This window comes from Eurosta solidaginis, chromosome 1, assembly GCF_040869045.1.
Source record: "Eurosta solidaginis isolate ZX-2024a chromosome 1, ASM4086904v1, whole genome shotgun sequence".
NCBI classification, from domain to species: Eukaryota; Metazoa; Arthropoda; class Insecta; order Diptera; family Tephritidae; genus Eurosta; species Eurosta solidaginis.
The window spans coordinates 90,003,720-90,018,726 of record NC_090319.1 but is presented as its reverse complement, the minus strand read 5'-3'; positions in this window follow the sequence as shown (position 1 = coordinate 90,018,726).

Sequence of the window (15,007 nt, the reverse complement as noted above, 5' to 3'; positions counted from 1 at the left end):
ACCGTCCGGCGGCATCCGCTGGTGTACCTCTGTGTTGTTGCAGGTTAGGCGTGGTTGCCGCTATTATGGTTCTCGTTGGTACTTGAGTTGCCGGCTATGATGGCTCTTGTTGGTAATTGGCCTGGGGCTTCGTGGGCGCTATGGCTGGTGGTAGCGCGTTCGGTTGCTAGCGCTATCGCTGGTGTTGGCGGTAAGCCTAGGGGCTTCGTTGGCTACTGGTGGTGTGGCTTATGAGGTGGTTGGCTTTTGCCGTTGCCAAACCAATTGGGTAAATAGCAATCGTATTAATAATCTTATGTATACCATTAAAAGCACACTGATGTGGATAATCAGGTATACAACCTGAATTAATTTCATTTAGCCGCTCGATGTAGGTATATCCCGAAGCTGCGCCATGTTTAGCATATTCTCTATACTGTCCGCAACCAATACTATTCGTAAGAGATACACTATCAATGACCGAAAACCATGTAATGAATGTCTTAAATTATTATTATCAAAAAAAAAATCCCCTCTTCTTTTTCGTCAGTCGCCGGAAACTCGTGGTTTTTCCTTTTACTAGCGATCGCCGACTTTTTTTTTTTTTTTTGTTGCGATGAAAAACTTTTAGGTCCCATCCCCAGCCACTAGACCGTTCCAACGAAAACGCTCCCAAGTGGACCGTAACCGTAGCCCATAACAGCAGACCGTAACAACGCATACAAATACATGTTGCTTCTTGCTTTTCTGAACAGCAATATAATGTGTTATTTCATTTATGCACATGACTGAAGATCGATTTTTTCTGTATGCATAGCTTTTGCTTGGTATCACACTATTGGTGTCCAAATGCTGTACAAGTATTTCTTTAACTAACATGTTCACTGACTTGGCAATGACAGAGATTAGGGCTATTGGTCTATAGCTTGTGACATTGTCTGGGTTTTTATTGGGTTTTAAAATAGGTACTATTTTTATTCTCCTCCAACTGTCTTTGACATTATTACTGTTTAGATGATTCTCTAGCATTTGAACTAATGCTTTCTTGGCTTCCAATGGCAATTTTTTCAGCATATCATATGTTATCCTGTCTAGTCCTCCAGCTGTCGATCTTTTGTTGATAAGTATTTCATCAAACTTTTCTTGTGAAAAATTAATGTAATCATCATTATTGATTTGTCCGAGAACTAAGTTGTTGTCTGTCAGATCAGTGACCTGCTCTATAAGAAAATTTAGGTATGGAGCATTATTTTCTTCTTGCCAGCTACATTTTGAGAAGCTAGCATTTCCTTTCACATTACGTACAAATTTCCATGCATTTTTGCTATGCGGGTCTCGGTTGAGTTCCTCAATTCCGTCTTTATAGCTTTGGCTTTTTGCTTTCTTTACAGCCCTTTTTCCATTTTAATTTTTCCTCTAGTGCATCATTTATATCTTCAATTTTCCTGTGAGTCTTGCCTTTTTAGTTTTTGCAATAAGAATTCGATAATTTTTTTTCCATTTGTTCATTCCACCATGCCTTTGGGGTGTGTTTGAAATTGTTCAGGTTGATTGTAGCGTTCTTGATGGAATTTTTAATGGAGTTTTCTATATTTGAAGAACCGTTGACATCAGATATTTGTGATAGTTTAGCACTAAGTTTGTTTTTAGCATGAAAGTGAAGATGCTGTTTTCTTATATCTGCTAATTCAATTACAATAGGGTGATGGCGACTTCCTCCTATGAAGGATTGACTACAAGTCCATAAAACATTTTGACTAAGATTAGAGAAGCTCAAGTCCAAGACTGAGCCTGTATTTGAGTCAGAATTGTGTGTTATTGTGCCATCATTGTGACACTTAAAATTATATAAGCGAGCCATACTTTCCAAAATTTGTCCTTTCGTTATTGTTATTGTATCACCCCATGTTAGACATCGAGCATTGAAATCACCTAGGATAACTACATTAGAGTGCATGGATAATTTGTCAAAAAGTTTGGTTACTTCCTGCTGAAATGTGTTACAGTTTAAGCTTGGTGGGAAATATGCAGTACATACAATCAAGTTGGTTTGAAGACTAGTGGTTTTCATCATAAGGATGTCATATGACTTTGACAGTTATATTGCAGAATGCACATCATCATTTAGTGTATGATTTTCTGTGAAAATTGACGCTAGTCTGTCATTGGCGTTTTTTTGTACAGATTGTTTAACAATTTTACAATGGGTTCTTCAGAGTTTATTTGGAATTTTTGACACAAGAAAGTCACTAGTTTTTCAATTTCCGATACTTTGAACCATTCATTTGAGGCAAATGATGGACTGTGTTTCGGAGCATCTTTTACAATCGTCTCTCTTTTCTTTTCTCTCTCTTTATTTTCTGGAATTTCTACCACTTTGCTATATTTAATTTTCGTAAATTTCCTGTTGATTATGTTGTCTCTGTTGACAGTTTTAGGTTTAGGTGTTGGAAGATTTGGAAATTTTTTTTCGTCAAGCAGTTCGAAACGATTGGTATAGTTATCCAGTTGTGCATAAGTGTCATAGGCCTCCCTTCTGGAGAGTTTTTTATGGCCATAATTTCTGTAATGTTTTTTTCCTGAGTCCACTTCTGGAATTTGTCTTGATTCAGTGAAATATGTCCATTTTTACCACATAGGATACATTTGTTATTTTTTATTGCACATGTTGACTCACAACCTGTTTCATTTCCGCAAAGTATGCATCTATTCTTCGATTTGCATGTTTTTTTGGTGTGTCCCAGTCTTCCGCAGTTGTAGCACTGTCTTATTTTGGGTATGAAGTGATGCATTTTCATGTCTACAAAGAAAATCTTTACAGATTCAGGTATTTCTACTCCTGCAAAGCCTATTTTAACTGTGAATGTGGGTATGAAATTGTCTTTGTTGTCTATGTCTCTTCTAAGTAAGCGTGTTACAGACGTAACTTTTATTTCTGAAATTATGTTTTCCATAATCTCTTTGTCTGAAAAATCTTGAGGAACTTGTTTTATAACACCATAGGTTTCAACCATGCTTCTTGGTATAAAAACTCTGATGTTATTGTCGTTTAGCTTTGTATTGTCAATTGTGTTATTAGCATCTATACATGTATTAAAGAAGACTTTGTATAAAGATCGTCCAATTGCCCTTACTGTTTTGATTCCTGGTAAGTTAAATTTTCGTATTTTGTCAATTAGGAAAAGCCCATTCTTGATGGACGTATTATTGAACTGTTCACTTTGACTCGTATCAAAGAATACGCAAAATTCGCCATTATGATTCTTATCATATTTTATTACATCATAGACAGTGTCCGTTACATTGCTGGTTTTTGCATCACTTTTGGGTAGTTTGTCTGATGCTTCTTTCTGTGGAGCTTCTTTGGGAATGTCCTTTGAAAGCTGTTTCATTATAGTTTTGTTGCTGCTATCAACAGAATTCTGTTCTAGTGCAGTTTGGTTTTTATTGTCTGGTAATTGTTTGTACGGTGTTTCTTTTTGCACATCTGTCTTAGAGGTGCATATATCGTTAATTTCCATGTCTTCAGACATTTTGTTATGGTAACGCATTTACAAGGGAAGCAGTAAGGAAGGCGGTCGGCATGATGTAGTGGTGCACAGTGGCTAGTCATTGTCGGCTGGGGCGGGTCCTTGCCAACCTTACTGTTCTTGCGCCATAAACAGAAAAAAGCCCTATCATGCCTATCAACACTAGCAGCTGTCAAATTCAAAACCAAACTGACAGAAGCGCAGAGCCCGACTCAAAACGCTTAAAATTCAATTTAAAACAACATCCGGTCGAACCGGATGCCACGGACAGACTGTTAAACATTCAAAATTTAAAATTCAAAATTTAAAATTCAAAAAGAAATAACCGCAAAAAAAATTACCGAACCGGACACGGCCGGTTACTAACGCTGAAAATGAAACTCAAAAAAAAAAACCGGCTGAAAAATAAAAATATAAATAAAAGGGCCGAATATACAGAGGGGCGCCGCGGGTGGTGTTGCGACGCCCGGTGCTTATACCCACCCTCAAAATCCATGGCCACCGACGCACCTAAAATTTCGGTGGCCCCTTACCTGTGTGCCCTACGTGCCTTCTAAATAAAATTGAATGCCAGCATTCCCATTTCAATTACAAATTTATTGATGATTCATTATATAACAAAAAAAACTGAATTAATAATTTTTGTAATATATATATAGATAGGGACCTACGTTGGCCCTTTAATTTTCGACTGAATCTTGTTTTGGTTTTCTCTCAATTACAAAACATTGGGCCCTATTCCATGTAACATTTATAGGTTCTACTGGGTAATTAACGTTAACTGCCCCTTGGTTATGGTAATTAGATATAACGCGCCATTCAAATTTCATTTTATGGATTTTTGCTTCAATAATCGGAAATTTTAACATTGATCAAATTGATTGATTACTCATCATGACCCGATAGTGCAAACTTCAATACGTATTAGCCGCCACTACAGGGGTTCACAACTTCCGATGAAATGTTTCTTACCGACTAAGTATATTCAAAACGTATACGCCCATGCATGGATGTACCTATGTAGCAAGTAAGGAACACCCCCTTTTTTTTTTTTAAAAAATTTAAATGAAGTTCACATTAATTACGGTAACGCATCTAATTACGTACATGTTTACATGTAGACCTAAATATTTATCTTATTTTGCATAAGCATTTATGTACTTATCTACAAAGTGTGCTAACTTTTATATATCCAAATATTCTAAACCAGCTTATAAATTACATATTATTATAAATATCAAAATACCACAAACGAATTCAACACCTTTTTTTTCCTTTTTTTTTATATAATGTAGCGGAAAAGTAATAATCCTACCGGAGGTATGCAAACATCATAAACCTCTTTTCTTTTTTTTTTTGATCTACTTGAAGACGGGGCTTAGGTCAATAAACCTCAGTCAATCACAGGCCTTGCGGAAAATGTTCGACCGAAAAGCGGACAGTTATCACCGATCCCCGAAAAGCTTGAGCAAATTCTATGTGCAGCGACTTATCGGATATCACCATTTCCACTTAAAAAGGGCAAATGACAATTAACTACTTATTTCGGTATATAACACCAATCTTTGTATAGCGTAGATCCATTTGTGATACTTTGTATTGTATTTTTAGTGTATTGGTATTTATTTATTCATCTTCTATTGCTTTAATTTTTGGAAGATCCTAACGCTACTAACTCACTCTACATAAATATGTATGTATATTTCATAAATAGTACATTAAATTCAAAACACGGCTGAGCTTGTTTAAATACTAGATGTTTTAAATCAATATAATATTTTTATAGAATTATAAGCAAAACAAAATTTTTAATTATGAATTGCAAACAGATAAATTTAATTTAGTTCTTTTATCAAATTCGTTAAACATTTTGATAACGAGTTCTAAATTATAAAATAAAAGTTCTAAACTAAAGTTACCAAGCGTGCCAAAAACAACTTCTTTATTACTAATAAAGTGCTAGCCAACTAGTGCTTTTATTAGCATTAGGTATAAAAAATCTAAGCAAATGCAATCAATTGCTTATATACTCTAACACAATTTTTTGTTGGTTGCGTAACTCTAGCGTCTATTTGGTTAAGTCAAATCGGAAAAAAAAATATATTTGATTATGCCATATTTCTACTGGTTAAACCACTAACTACTTAGGCACGACTCACCCGGTAGGCTAATACCTACTTAGCCAGCACGAGGCTGTGGTTGTCTGTGGTTGTTGTTATTGCTGGTGCAAGGCCGGTTAAATTGTTACGCCTGTTGTTGTCGTTATTGCTGGTGCAAGGTCAGTTAAATTGTTACGCCTGTTGTTGTCGTTATTGCTGGTGCAAGGTCAGTTTAATTCGGTGGGCCTATATGAAGCGACCTTTGCAGTTATTATCGTGGCCGGCGGTTGTTGCGTCCGGTTTATTTCGGTGGGCCTATATGAAGCGGCCTTTCGGTTGTTGTTGGTGGTGGTGGTTGGTTACAGCGGCCTATATGAAGCGGCCTTTCTGTTGTTGTTGGTGGTGGTTGGTTACAGCGGCCTATATGAAGCGGCCTTTCTGTTGTTATTGGTGGTGGTTGGTTACAGCGGCCTATATGAAGCGGCCTTTCTGTTGTTGTTGGTGGTGGTGGTTGGTTACAACGGCCTATATGTTGTTGTGCGGTCAGTGGTTGTCGTCTTAATATTAAACTTCCCCTTTTACAGAGGGTATTTCTTTACCTCACACTATTCTCATAGGGGCTTTTTGGATAAAAATTAACGCGTTCTTGAAATCCTGCTAACATTCACCAGCACTCACACGGCCGACCAACAAATTACGCCCGCAACCGTAGCCCAAGCACACCACGTATTCACTTCAAAAAAATTTACCGAAATCTCGTTTGGATTTTTTTGCTTTTAGTTACTTTAGGCTCTAATTTCAATATGCGCACCTAAGAGCCCATAGTTTATAGGTAATGCTTTTCGCCTAGTTGTAAGGTTCACGGCGTTGCTATCATCTCAATTCCCTGGCAAAACCCAACTGATCCCAACGCTTGCCATCTAAGTTCTCTTTTTTTCTGCCAAAAATGGCCGACGCGCCATGGCATTGTGGAAAAACTTTCGTTCCATTATTGCGACTGCGCAGTGAAACGGCGCCGTTAAATCGTATGATTTAACTGTGGTTGCCATGGTAGAACCATACAAGGTGGTAGTCGCGGTGACAATCCTGCAGCCATTATTAAAAGTTCGATATATTTCGGTTTTGTGAACCGATGGACTAATGTCAAAATCATACTGCGCTGAAAGTTAATGTGTCAATTCGTATGAACCTACTAGTCAGCTGTCACCTTGTATAGTTACGCAATGGTGGTTGCCGTTATTGGGAATTTTCCCACATCGTTGGATTATTTCGTGATGCCACCTGCGCGAAATTAACAAAATTTTGTTTCAACCACCCCAGGCAGACATGAGTGAGGGTGAATCCTACCTTATTCCCTATCACTAGCCAACTGGTACGTTCCAATGTTGAATCCCCCAAGTGGACCATAACAATTTTTCTGTACATACCTTTAGGTACGAGCATACCCTGCATGGGAATATGTGGCATAGCCATGTTTGGGGTATCTTTTTGCGCATTTTGTTTTGATTTTTCACGTTATTCGCTTTATTTTCTTTATATGGATGTATTTCATGGGCAGCAGCATTATTTTTTTCTTTTTCTTAGTCCCGCTAAGTGTCCCTACATCTTCGCTAACGGCGTGCGTAGGCGCCGAAGCGTTCGCCATTTTGTTTCTAAATATGAACGCACTAAGAATTAATGGAAATTTACCAGCTTTTATAATAAGGATATATTTTGGGAAGGCTTTATTTAAAATGAATTCTTTTTCTTTCTTGTTTTGATTTCACTTAGATATATTTTATCTTAGTTAGTAAAAACAAACTTGGCAATAAATTGATACAACTGAGATTTTTTCAAAGATAGTTATCCACTCCTTAGTTGATTACGCAGCTTCCACTTCGGCAGTTGTTTCGAAGAATTTGGACTTTCCTTTTTATATTTAAACACACTCGCTTGAACAGAGTTACCATATAAGAAAATATAAAAATTCCCTAATTTATTCATGGGAAATACATTTCCCATAGACCTGCAAGGGTTACCATGGCTTCTCATGCATGAGGTGCCATCCTTCGTAAACAAATCTTCTTAAGCATAGGTTGCCATGTAGTTTCAACAAGTACAAGGAGATGTTACTTCTCCAAAGAAAAAAGATGCGCCAAAGGTTTGGCATTTTAAATTTGCCAGATAGGAAGTTAGTACTATAATTGCTGATTTCCATTAGTGCACAATTCTCTATTCCAGGCAAAATATAACGAATTTATTTAAAATTTTTTGGAACTACAACGGGCTCCGTGAATTGGTTCTTGGTTATATTTACCATTTTCTGAAATTTAATTAAAAATAAATAAATAACGTTATTTATAAGAATAAACTCTACTGAAATATGTACCACCTTTTCATTGACTTTTACTTCGTAAGTTAATTTAAGTAACATAATTTAAAAAAAAATATGTTTTCGGGAGCTTAGCTCCTTTATTCTTTCAACTGCAACTTAGAACTAACTTAACAAACTTGTTATTTCTTACATATAACTTACTCTGCCGCTGCACCTGCTGTTATTTTGGTGACGTGACGGTTCCCATCACCTGACTTGCTATTGCCTGCTACTTGGTGACATTTTGCTGACGGTGTGCTTCCCATGACTTGCTGCATTCCAACTTGTTTATTTGTTTTTGAGGTGTTATATTCCGTTATGGAATTTTATTTACCTGTCTGTGCAATGTGGTGTCTTCTTCTTGCACATATGTAGGAATTTGTAAACTTTGAAAGGGTCACTGACCGACGGCTCGAGTGGTTATTTGATACCGTCGATGGGATGAAAACGTGTGAACACTGCTCGATATTCTTTAACAGAAAAGGGTTTTCCTTTGCATGGTGAACAGTCGGAGTTCATCGTATCTGTCGCATGTGTTGTCGATGAAAATTGAGATAAATTTCGGATCCTACATCTGATTTATCATAGTTAAAAAATTCATGGTCACGCTTAGTGCGGCTCCATACAATATCTTGATGTCAAGAAAAAATATGTACATATATGTAGCAAAAATCGAGTTACTACCCCTGTAGTTGTTGCGCCAGCCGGCATTGCTGTTGCTGAGTATAATTGCTTATAATGGCTCTGATCCCGCTCTGACGCCATTTTGAGTCCTTAGCGTCACGTAACTATCAAAAACTGTAACGGTCGCCATATAATATTTATTACAGATGTATGGTTGGTTCTTCCCAAATAGGGGTTGCAGACTTTTGCCTATTTTACCCATTCTACTTAAATAATTTTTTAATTTAATCTTACATCAACACAGCAAGCATGGATTTTCGATTTCTTCCTTTTTTCCTTCCGGTTACTAGGTGAACACAATACAGAGGGATTGGATAGCTCAGACTCAGTCGATATAGAGAATGAAAGAAAGAAAGCGAGTTTTACGGCCCGATTCTTAGCGTTACCGGTAAAATAGTACCCAGAACATTATGTAACCTAAAATCGTTACCAGTTGTTTTATTCGCGATTCTGGCCAAAGTGGTAACGTTGTCATCACCGAAAAACTCACCAGTGTGGAGGATCCATTTTTAGATCCAGGGGAAACTAGCGCTCTAATGCGCTCCCGCCCACACACACACTTACTTTCACCTTTCTTTTTTTCTTCCAAATAAAATAGATTTGTTTCAGTTAATAAAAATATATATAAGTTTCTTTAATTTAAACTTTGTTCTTTTCCACTTTAAGTTCGTTACAACTTTTATTCTGACGTTAATCCGTATTTAAAAAAAAACTTCTTTTTGTTCACTCCTTTTTTTTTTATAAACTTTATGTACAGTATATATATATTTTTTATTTTACAACTGTCCACTACTTTTGATTTCCTTTTTGTGCGTTTTAGAATTTCGCGTGATAGTCAGGTGCCGGTTTGCTTCAAACTGAAAACTGCCGCTAACGCCAACCTGTAGCTCGGCAGTTTTTCTCTTCGTTGCTTAGCAACGAAATTAATGATGGCGTCAAAAAATAAAAATCATGGCGTCGAACAACGGCAGTTTCAACCAATCAGAAACTCTCCAACTTGCTCGACTCTAACAATTTTAGTGATGCCAAGTGCATCTGATGTATGGTTGCATCTTGCACATTTCTAAAGAGGGTTGCCATCTACAATTTATTTTAATGTATTTTACTTTGGCACTACATCTTCCCCCTTTAGAAAAGAAGAATTTGGTAAGATTAGTAATTAATCTTGCCACATTCTTCTTTAGGCTTTAATATGTTGTTGTAATGTTATGAACGAAGGAGTTTGCTAGCATTAGGGTGCTCTAACCCGGGACTCATTCGTTCATCGCAGTGCAACTTCTAAAAAGATGATTAAAAATGAAAGTAATATTTTGAATAAAGTGAAATATATAAAAGTTAGTTTAAAATATTGAATTTGATGTTTTGAAGTAAACCGGTTTTTTTTTCTTATTGTAAAATCTACCTAATTAAATGTATATTTGTTTGTTACATTTTTTTTTTTTTTTTTTTTTTTTTTTTTTTTTTTTGCCTTCATTGGCGGTTTTAAAATATATTTATATGATTAATAATAGATTATTAGATTAATTAATTTTTTGTACTCGATTTTTGTGTACAATTTTTTCGTTTTCTTTACTTATCTCACAAATAGTTACATTTGGCCCATCAATATTCTTTACTATGTAGGGACCTTGGTATATATTTTTATGTTTATTCCTAGGTTCTGTTTCTACTAAAACTCTATCATTAATTTTAATTTCTAAAGGCTTAGCAGTTTTATCGTATAAATCTTTATTTCTAATCTTATGCTTATTAATCAAATTTTTTGCCATTTTATGCGATTTTTGCATTCTAAACTTAAGCTCTTTTGCGTAATTTTCTACGTTATAGATCGGATCAATTTGCTCTTTTTGCAATTCATGTGGCATTGTAGTTTTTCTGCCAAATATTAATTCAAAGGGAGTAAATTTATTATCAAAAACCGAACTACTTGTAGTATTGTGTAAAAATGTAAAGTATTTTAGGTATGTATCCCAATCTGAATACGTTTCGTTTAGATATGCACGCAAGTATTCGTTAAAGACTCTATGATTTCTTTCAACAGCACCAACAGTTTCGTGGTGGTAAGCTGTTGAGAAATCATGATCAATCTTTAGAAGTTTTGTCAATTCAGAGAATAATTCGTTTTTATATTCCGTTCCTAAATCGGATCTAATAGCTTTCATTGTACCATATGTTAATATAAAGGCTTCAAAAATAGCGCAAGCAATAGTTTTTGCTGATTTATCTGGTACAGCTACTGTTACCAGGTATTTAGAAAAGTCACAAATCATAGTAACAGCGAACTTGTTACCATATTTGGATTCCGGAAGTGGACCTATTGTATCGACAATTATTATGTCAAAGGGTTTGCAGGGGGTTGGAGTCAAAACAAGATTTTCCTTTGTTTTTGGTTTTACTTTATTTAAAAGGCATTTATTGCAATTTTTGACAAATTTCGCAATGTCTCTTGTCATATTTTTCCAATAGTATTTTGTTCTTAATTTGGAATATAATCGTTTTGTACCGCAATGACCGCCTAACAAAGGGTCCTCATGATAAATTGTCATAAGTTTTTGTTTTTGCTCTGTTTCTGTTACAGTTTCTACAGAGTCTGTTAGTATTATTTGCAATGATTTTAAAATTTTATTACCGCTGATTTTAAAATTTGTAATTGAAAATTCTTTGAAAAATATATCATTCTTTGGCCATTCTAACTGCTTAATATTGTGACTGCCGGCTGCTTTTTCAAGCCTCGAAAATAACTCATCTAAATTTGTTTTTTCGTTAGCATTCACAAAATTAAGTAAACATAGTTTTTTATGTTTTAAATGCGCATAAATTTGTATATTGGAGATCTCATTATTTTTATTAAATTGTATAGTCGACTTTATTCGCGGTATCTTTTTTGAAAAGTTGTATGAAAATTTGTCATAAACTTGTACTTTAGGCGTTTCGCAAAAAGTATCAGTAAAATTATCGTCTTTGTTTTGTAAATCCTTTTGTTTGGTTTGTGATCGCGTTTGGACTGCTAAAACATGCTTTGTAGATTCTTTTATTTCGTCTATACTAATGCGTGAAAGAGCATCAGCCACAACGTTAGATTTTCCTTTTATATATTCAATCGTAAATTTATATTCTGACAGTTCTAATCGAATTCTAGAAAGTTTAGAGGAAGGGTCTTTCATGTTAAAAAGATAAACTAGTGGTCTATGATCAGATTTTACTGTGAAATTTGTACCGTAAACATATGGACGAAAATGCTTTATAGCGAAATGTATTGCTAGGAGTTCTAATTCGATAATTGCTTTTTTCTGTTCTGCTTTATTAAAAGATTTTGACGCGAAACAAATTGGTAAATCGTTATCACCGTGCTTTTGGCTTAATATAGCGCCACACCCACTCTTAGAAGCATCTACTGTAATTATAAATTCTTTTGTGAAGTCAGGGTATTGTAGTAGTTGAGGAGACATTAATGCTTGTTTTAGTTTTTCGAAAGCGTTTTCGCACGCTTCGTCCCAAACAAATTCAACTTCTTTCCTGTTTAAACGATTTAAAGGCGCTGCCAGTGACGCAAAATTCGGTATAAATCGCCTGTAATAATTTGCAAATGCGACAAATCGCCTAACCGCATCTTTGTCTTTTGGCTTAGTATACCTTTTAATAGCGTCTATTTTTGAATCGTCTGGCAGCAAACCTTTTGACGTACATTTATGGCCTAGAAAAGTTACTTCAGAACGAAGGAAATTGCATTTGATTGGGTTCAGCTTTAAATTAAACTTTCTACAGGTTTCGAAAACTTTTTCCAAATTTTTAAGGTGGTGTGTCTCACTACAACCAATGACGATAACGTCGTCAATATACATAAAAGCCTGATTTGGCGAAATGCCTGAAAATGCTATTGACATCATACGAGAAAATGAGTTTGGTGCAATGTTTAACCCGAAAGGTAAAACTTTCCACCGAAAAGCTCCTCGATCTGTACTGAAAGAAGTTACGTCTCTAGATTTAGGGTGAAGGGGTATTTGGTGAAAACCAGAAAAAAGATCTAAAGTTGAAAAGTATTTGGCTCTGCCAAGATTATCGAGTATGTCATCAACGCGTGCTAGTGGAAATTTGTCAGCTATGAGCTTTTTATTGACTGCTCTGAAATCTACGCACATACGATACGACTTTTTGCCTGTTGGATCTTTTTTCGGTACCAGAATTAAAGGACTGTTATAATTTGAAAAACTAGGTTCGATTAAATCATTCTGTAGTAGGTTTTCGACTTGTTTATTGATTTCTTCGCGTTGTGTGTATGGCAAACGGTAATTTTTAATATAGACAGGGGTTTTGTCAGTTAATCTAAGTTTTTGTTCGTAGAAATTATTAAGCGTCATTACGTCGGTTTTTAATGCAAAAATATCAGAATATTTCAAACATAAATCAAGTAATTTCTTTTTAGCGTAAGAAGGCATTTGTTTTGCCAAAATTGATTTAAGCTCTTCTATACGTTTTGCATCGATAGGTGTATCATTTATTCGATAGACATTGAAGTTTTTAATGTCTTCAGTTTGAATATTGAAATCTTTTACGTACTTGACCTCGTCGGTGGTGTTGATAACTTTTATTATTGGGTTTTTTGTATCAACGATACATTTTGCTGTGAAAACACCGTTACTAAGTTCCTGAGAATCGACAAAAACTGGACTTGTCGAATTTTCCAAACTAAAAACACGAAAAACTTCGCATCTTGGTGGAATTACAAGAGTATTTGTTGAAGTGCTATGCAAAATTGAAACATTTACCTTTTCTGTCCCTTGTCCGAATGTAATTGTGTCATTAGCATAATTGATTATGCATTTGTTCGTTTTTAGAAAATCTTTCCCTATTATACCGTCCAAAGGAATATTAAAGTTGTCATTGACAACATGAAGAGTCAGAGGAAAAAATTTATTTGATGCGATTATACTTGTATTAACTGTTCCTATTGTCGTTACCGTGTCTGTTGTTACGCCTGTTATATTTATTACGTTACTATTGTCTACTTCTACATCGTTTGCCAAACTGGAAATTTTTATTAGTGAAATGTCTGCCTGTGAATCTACTAGAAAGGAACATATTTTATGAGAATCGCTACAAGCGACTTCGACGAAATCGGAAAAATTTAAATTTAGACAATATATTGATTGAGAAGTATTTAGTCGAATTACTCCTGCTCCCTCAGTGTTCGCACCTGAGGGGCTTCGGCATTTAAAGAACGAACATTGGCTGAATTTCTAGAATTTGAACCCTGATTATTGGAATTTCTGTTATTTCCGGACCGATTATTATTGTTATGGTTGGAATTGCTATTGCCTCTATTGTAATTGCGATTATTGCCTCTGTTATAATTGTTATTTCGGAAATTTGTATTATTGTGTTGCCTATTTGCGTTATTGTTAAATCGAAAATTACTATTATTGTTGTACCTGAAATTACTGTTGCCTCTATAATTCCCACGGAAATTATTATATCTTATTGGACGTGACCGAAACGCTAACACTTGCCGCTCTTTAACTTCCTGATCTCGCTCTATAATCATTTTTGCTACTACGTCCTTTGAGTCTTTGAAGGTTGTTGACGCAAGGATTGATTTCACCATATCTGACCTACTATTTAATCTACAAACGCTAATGGTTTGTTCAACTGCCATCTCATGGGCTTTTGCCTTCGTCATACCTTCAATGATTAGACATCGCTCTAACGAGTCAGAAAGCTCTTCTACCTGCTTTGAAAATTCTGAAAAGTTGTTATTGGTTACTCTTAAGGCTGCAATTTTTCCCGCGACAACTTTCGAGTTGTCTGGCCTAATTTCACTACATAGCGCTTCTTTAATTTGGTTGACAGATTCTATATGCGTTGGTAGGGCTTCGCGAGCTTTGCCTTCGAGCTTGGATTTTAAAAATGCAATTAAAGTAGGAGTTAAGTTTTCGTTAGAGAATACTTCCATTAATTCAACTTTATTTATAAACGAGCCAAGTGCTAACGGGTCTCCACTGTAGTTGTCTCGCATAATCGAGGCACAAGTATTAATAAACGATTTTTTCTCCTCGATTGTGGCCATGGTTGTAACGTTAAGAACCGGTGTGAGAATGGAAAAACTAGAATTTGGAATTACGGGTTGATCAGCTAATCCTAAAAAATCTGCACTCAGGGATAATTTATAATTATTTTCACTTGTTAAGGTATCAGTTGACGATGCACTTGAAGATGAATCAGAATCTGAATTATTGGAATCTATATCTTGCTCTGAGTTTTCGGAATCTAAATTTTGCTCTGAATTTTTGGAACTTGAACTCGGATGGGAATCTTTAGAAACAACCTTCCCGCTTCTTAGGTCCATACGCGTTGAAACGAATAGA